The sequence below is a fragment of the Papaver somniferum genome, chromosome 4, assembly GCF_003573695.1.
Source record: "Papaver somniferum cultivar HN1 chromosome 4, ASM357369v1, whole genome shotgun sequence".
NCBI lineage: Eukaryota > Viridiplantae > Streptophyta > Magnoliopsida > Ranunculales > Papaveraceae > Papaver > Papaver somniferum.
This window is the reverse complement of record NC_039361.1, coordinates 135,750,600-135,757,225: the sequence shown is the minus strand read 5'-3', so window position 1 is coordinate 135,757,225 and position 6,626 is coordinate 135,750,600. Positions and strand designations below refer to the sequence as shown.

General features: G+C 36.1%; 1 pseudogene; it reads right to left on the bottom strand.

Moving 5' to 3' along the window:
• Positions 1–6,166: 6,166 nt before the first annotated feature.
• LOC113276676 lies at positions 6,167–6,266 on the bottom strand (annotated as a pseudogene).
• Positions 6,267–6,626: the final 360 nt, after the last annotated feature.

Sequence of the window (6,626 nt, the reverse complement as noted above, 5' to 3'; positions counted from 1 at the left end):
TTGAGAGTGAACACTTAATCTTCATGTCATGTCAATGATGAGATTTCGGCTGAGAGCATAACACGGAAAAATATTAGGCAAATCATGCATTAATTAATAATGTTGGTATAAAATAGAAACCACAAAATATTTGGGATTGCTACTACGCCCACTATTCTGATTGAATTTCATATGTATTGAATTGCTCAATGAGCGAGGAGGTTTTCTGCACTCGTCACTTTTCATCCCCTTGCAGGGTGACATCGCATTAAATACTGGTTTTATAATTTATCCCTTAACTAAAAACCACCATCAACAAACACAATCAGAGTTAAACAGAAACAAGTCCGTAAACCTGATTTTAGTGTGAAACTCTTGAACCAAAATCTTTTGTGTCAATCACAACCTATTCAATATCCACCGTGGATAAACCTCTTTAAGATACAATCACTAAAGGAATATTTCAACACAGTGTCCACTTGAAACAGGGTTAGTCCAGACCGGTATAACAATGTGAAAATAACAAAATCAATTGTTCAAGATCAATCAATTAAGTCTTATCCAACAAACAAGGTCGGATTTAAAAACTATGATTGATTAACGTACAACCTGTATTATTTCAATTATATCTAATGCGAAAAAGGAATAACACAGACACCAGAAATTTTGTTAACGAGGAAATCGCAAAAGCAGAAAAACTCCGGGACCTAGTCCAGAATAAACACACACTGATTATAAGCTGTTACACCAATTTTCTACTACCTATTCGGACTAGATGTAATACCTGCTTCAGCTGTATTCAAGCACTTATAGAACTCCTAGTAGAACACCGATTCTCATTAGGAATTCTTCTCGTAAATCTTCTAGCAGAACCCAAGGCTCTCTTTAGAAGATGCAACACCACGATTGATATGATTCGATCTTTTGTTTGCACAAAATACCGGTTTGATTTCCCTTTAGATGTGAATCAAGGTTTTGGAAATCTTGTGTTTGTTTTTGAACAACTACCAAATAAAAAGTAGTGAAATCAAAACAAACTTGTAGATTAGGGTTTTAACTTACAATCAGTATGCGTACTCGCAAGAAGTCCGTGAACCTGATTTTCGTATGTGAACTTGGGTGATTCCAAAGATCAATTTCCAAGTTAAGAAAACCCTAATAATTCTACAGTAAGAACAACTAGAATAAATCTAGAGATATCTTGTTTAAAACTTCTTAAGGATTTTTACGAGATGCCTTAATCGAAGTTTTTATTTCTAGCTTCCGATTTTGACTAACAAGTGTCGGTATATGATCGGAAACTGAAATCTATCAAAACCTAGGGTTTATGATCAACAATTCTTGAATGGTCTTATATTAGAAGAGAAGACCTTAGAATAGACAAGAGGTGAAAAACCTAGATTACAAGTTGTATGATCAATCACGAAGATTAAATCCAACTCCGCTTTGTGATCCCCAATACAAAGACTTTTATCTCACTCTTTTTCACGAAGAACAGAAGACATGGAAAACAACCTTATGAGCTTACACCAATTTTCCAAAGGGGATGAAAAACGTGTAGCATTCACAAACTATTTATTTATAGTGAATAGGTTAGCTTTCAAGCTACCTAGGGTTTAGGATATTTTCCTTTTTCAAGACTCTCCTAATTTTGGGAGTCTTTCCTAAGTTACAAATATTTTGCATAAATAATTATTAGCATATACTGTATTTATGTGAATAAATCACATTTTAACTTAGGCGGGAATTAAAAGTTATCACAAACACTTTAATATGGTAATCAAATATGTTTGGATTAATAGCCAACTTGCATAGATAAGGAAACATCACCAACTTGACTAAAAAAGACTTCTAGTCACGTAATTGGGCTCAAGTCCGTGAACCGTTACAAACAGTCCATGGATTTTTTCCTACTAACGAACTGTAACAATTACAACAACACTTATAATTGTTACTTTAATAAATCACTCATAACTTCATCGTTATAACTCGGAATTGAGTGATTCTTGGCTCGTTGAATTCGTAAGCTCATTCACTATAATATGAGAACCTTTCCAGGGATAAAGGTTATTGTCACAAAAGTCGTGGCTCAAATAACCTCGAGTATATATACATAAATGTACATTTATTGTCATAGGAATTGTTCCATAGAGTGAGCATTTGTTTCGATAGATTTAGAAAGGTAGAATTGAACAAGAATCCAAATGAAAACAATTACCACATACATTTTTTGATGAAGTCCTTGTTGATGTCTTCTTATAATCTTCAAACTTCATCCATCAAGGATAGCTTCGATTCTACTTCTTAGACTTAATCTAGTCTGAAACTATCTTTAGTATACAAAATCAAGAATGCATTTTGGCAACTAAAATTGACAACTAACTTGACATACCAACGCTAGTGGGTTCAACCGAGCAATGCTCTAACAATCTCCCTCTTTGTCAATTTTAGTGACAAAACCATTTTACATATGGATTGTACTTGTTAAAATCATTACAGCTCCAAAATCCGACATGCTTGATTTCCTTGGTTCATCAACTATGCATGTGTTCATCCTGTACTTGTTGAAGATCCACAATATTATTATCACGCAGCATCAAAGTTCAATCGTATCACAACTTTGACAATAATACTACGGTGATATGTATCACTCCCCCTTAGTCAATACTTCATCTCACAATGAAGACCACTCCCTCTTACATAATGATCCGTAAACCATATGTATTTGTAGTGTGAACTACACATTAATTCTCCCCCTTTTTGTCAATAAAATTGGCAAAGGTACGAAAACTAGTGGGATTCTAATGAAATTTTCATAAAGGTACTTCATGACCAAAAGAGAACATATCAACTTTACTTTAGATGATATCACAAAGTCGAAACTTAGTGATGATAGACGCATTTATATGTCTATTTTGATCTCGATTTTCTATTTTGTTAGTACCCATTTTTGTACTTATTTTGATATTTTATGTTTTTGTAGGTGTTTTTGGAGAAATAAGCTTTTGCGGGAAAATTGACTCGAAAAGTGGTATTTGCGCTCGTGGGAGAAAATTACTATTCGGACTCTCAGTTTGGATAAATGGTACTTCAATTACTAAGGGGCACTTACTGATAAGGGGTATCCTCTTTACTATTTGTTGTCGCATGTTATTTACACCCCATCAGAGGATAAAGGGAGGTCATCTTCAAGAATTCAAGTTCTGGCGGGAATTATTTTTACAGCGGAGCATATTTTAGGGTTTGATTTTGGAACGATTATGGAGAGATTCAACCGCTGAATTCTCTTGGGTTAGGCTTCAGTGGACTAAACAGGGCGTGTATGGGTATTTTATTCGATGAACTTGGGCTGGATTTTTAGTATGAAGCAAAACAGGAAAGTGATATAATCTCGGTTTTTTTTGGTGTTGAAAAGTTGCGTGGATTATGCTGGATATTTTCATGGATATGACTTAAATTAGCCCGTTGCTACAAAACATGGGTGGTAGTAGAGTTTGAATCGAACCAGGAGAAGTTGTGATGTGGTTCTCGTGAAAACAGGGCAAGAGAGAAATTATGGGAAGTTGATTTATTTTTAGTAAATACGTACAGAAAGGGAAGAGAATATCACCTGTTGGATTTGATTATATCCTAAGAAGAGGGTTGACGACGGAAACCAGAGAAGAAAATGGAAAAAATCCGTGACTTGCAGAGAAAAGAACGGGAAGATAATTGAAATCTTTCTCGAAATATCGTCACCTGTAGAGTATATATAAGTTGTTTCGAGTCTCATATAGGGGGTACGAAACCTTAGGAGAAGTTTAGAACACCACAGAGCTCCAGAGATCGAGTTGCAGGAAAATACAATATTCTGTTGCTGCTGCTGAAGAGGAAGAACACGAAGAACATTGACGCACAAGTATCTGTCGCAGAATACTATCGCTATTCAACAGAAGAACCCATCTATCGTTTATCAACAGTAATTGCATTAGGTCTTTAGCTACTGTTTCCTCTTTGTAACAGAGATTCTGCAACACCTTCACACTGTTGCGAATCGGCTGTGTTATCACTTTTTCACCTCCTTGTACACTTTTGAGCTATAAAAACATACTTTGATAACATGGTTAATATGAGGAGCTAAACCCCATCGCTGAGGCGCTGAAGGAAGCTATTTTTCCAACAAGAAGTGGTATATTCTCTTTTGTCTATTTATTGCAATTTTATTATGATTATTTTCCTTGAACTAATATCGAATACGATTTTTATTTGAGTAATTGTGATCTATTTTGATGGAGTATGCTTAGTTTAAGAATTTTGATGCTTCATACTTGGTATTTACAATTATTGCTTTTGAAAATCTACTTGTTGCAATAGTAGAATCAAATTGAACGAGAAAATTGCATGAATACAAAGATTGGATTAAATCACTTGAACTTGGAAAATAGTGGAATCTTAGCCTCAGTGTTCTTTTAATATTGATATCACTTTGATTGAGTTTGCTATAATTTTAGTGTGTTTTCTATTTAGTTTTGAATTTAAGTCTAAGTTATCCTTCACAAGTCTGAGAATCGAACCACTTTTACCACTATCTACAAACACATCAATTTTTGGCGCCGCCGACGCGGACTTGTTTTTAGGGTTTTAGATTATTTTATTTTTATTTTTTATTTGTTTTTTTTATGTTTTTGGGTATTTATCTTGTGTCTACAGGTTCTGGATCATAAAGAAAATTGAGCCAAAGAGTTTGGTGATTTCATAAAGACTTGGAGCTAAAGATTAAAGCAAAAAGAACAGAAAAGAAGACAATTTTATTTTAGACAATTTTAGTTTAGGGTTTGTTTATTTTCTTTTAGAAAAAAAAACTGTATTAGGGTTTATTATTTTTGTAATTTTTCTTTTCTTTTTGGACTTTTGGACTTTGGGACATTATTTTTTTATTACCCTGGAAGGGTACTTTAAATATAAACTGTTTGCAGAGAAGGAGGACAATTACGATATTGTCTCTGCACCTTGGGTTCGTACACTTGACATCGGAGTCAGTGGCCCGAGTCGACTACAACCGATTCATCCCCCGTCTGGAACGGGAGGTAAGATTCTAAACACTCGCGAATCCCCTGTCAGCGAGTTACTGGACTCCTTCGTATGCATATATGTTGAGGACTGAATACGGACATTTATTTTTCTAGTAAAGGGCAAGGCCTGGCCATACAAGATAAGGGTTCGGATTTCATCACCGTTCTCTTCTTGCCCGCTTTAGGAACACGTAACCTACGCGAACCTAAGCCTAAAATTTTGACTAGAACGAGACCGATAGGGTAACGAGCTTAACAGGAAAGTCATTCGAAAAATATTGGTTACTCTTTTAAGCATACTTCGAAGTTCTTGACGGTTTCTGTAAGTTGAATGCGTGACTGCGCCGCCTTGTAATACCGGTGAGGCCTTGGGTATCAAAGCTCCACCGAGCTTCCCTCGCCTCTATTCAACTTACTTTAACTCGGATTGATTCCAGAGGGGTTTGCTTAAATTGTAACGAATTCCCGTTCGAAGGATTAGAAGCTGGTCTAGAAACAATCTAAGTGGAGCCATCATGCTTTTTGTTTGCTAGAAATCAATAGGTTTGATTTGGTTGAGTCGGCCTTGATCTGTGTTTGCTTACCCTTCCAATTTAGAAAATTCTATTGTATGCCTGAACGTAAAAGAGACGCACTAGGTAGATTTGTTAAAGAGAAACCTAGTAGTTCGAAGCGTCTCGATTACCTTAATCTAGAGAGTCCGACTTTTGAAGAGTCTGTTTTTGAACGTCCTTTGACTGAGGAGAGAATCCTGTTGCTCCGATAGCGCCAGAAATGGCAACTTTGAAAGCTTTGTTGAATCCAACTAGGACTACTCCCCTCATGTATCAGGTTAGCTGAGACGGAAGCAACTTATGAACTTAAACCTGGGACCTTACAGCTGCTCCCAATCTTTTTAGGGAAAGAAAATGAAAACCCCTATTTCCATGTTAGGGACTTTGAGGAAATTTGTAGTACCCTCAGGATTAGAAACCTAGATGATGATGCTTTGAAACTTAGGTTATTCCCCTTTTCCCTGAAAGATAAAGCTAAATCGTGGCTATATAGTTTGGCTTCCGGGTCAATCGAAACGTATGAACAACTTACATCTGCCTTTTTGAACAAGTTTTTCCCTAGGCACAAAACATCGTCTATTAGGACGCAAATATGCACGTTTTCTCAACAGGAGGGAGAAACTTTGTATAGGTATTTGGAAAGGTTCAATGATTTATTAGACCAATGTCCTCATCATGGTTTAGAGAAGGTTAGGTTAGTTCAGATCCTTTATGAGGGTTTAGATTATCCCACCACAACCACAGTAGAATCTATGTGTACTGGTGGATTTGAGAACCAAACAGTTGATGATGCGATGACATATTTGCATGAAGTCGACGAAAAGACCAAACAATAGTAAAGTAGTAGGGGACCCCAGAAAACAATTCTTCTCGGCAGAGGAAACGTTAATAGGGTAGAAGGAGGCTATGAATCAGATGCCAAAATTGCTGCTATTTAGAAGTGGGTAACACTAGTGGTAGAGTGGAGCCTTTTTGGGAAGTCCAGAATAATGAAGAGCAAGCCAATGCTCTATATAATAACACTAGGTTTGATAATCGTCAG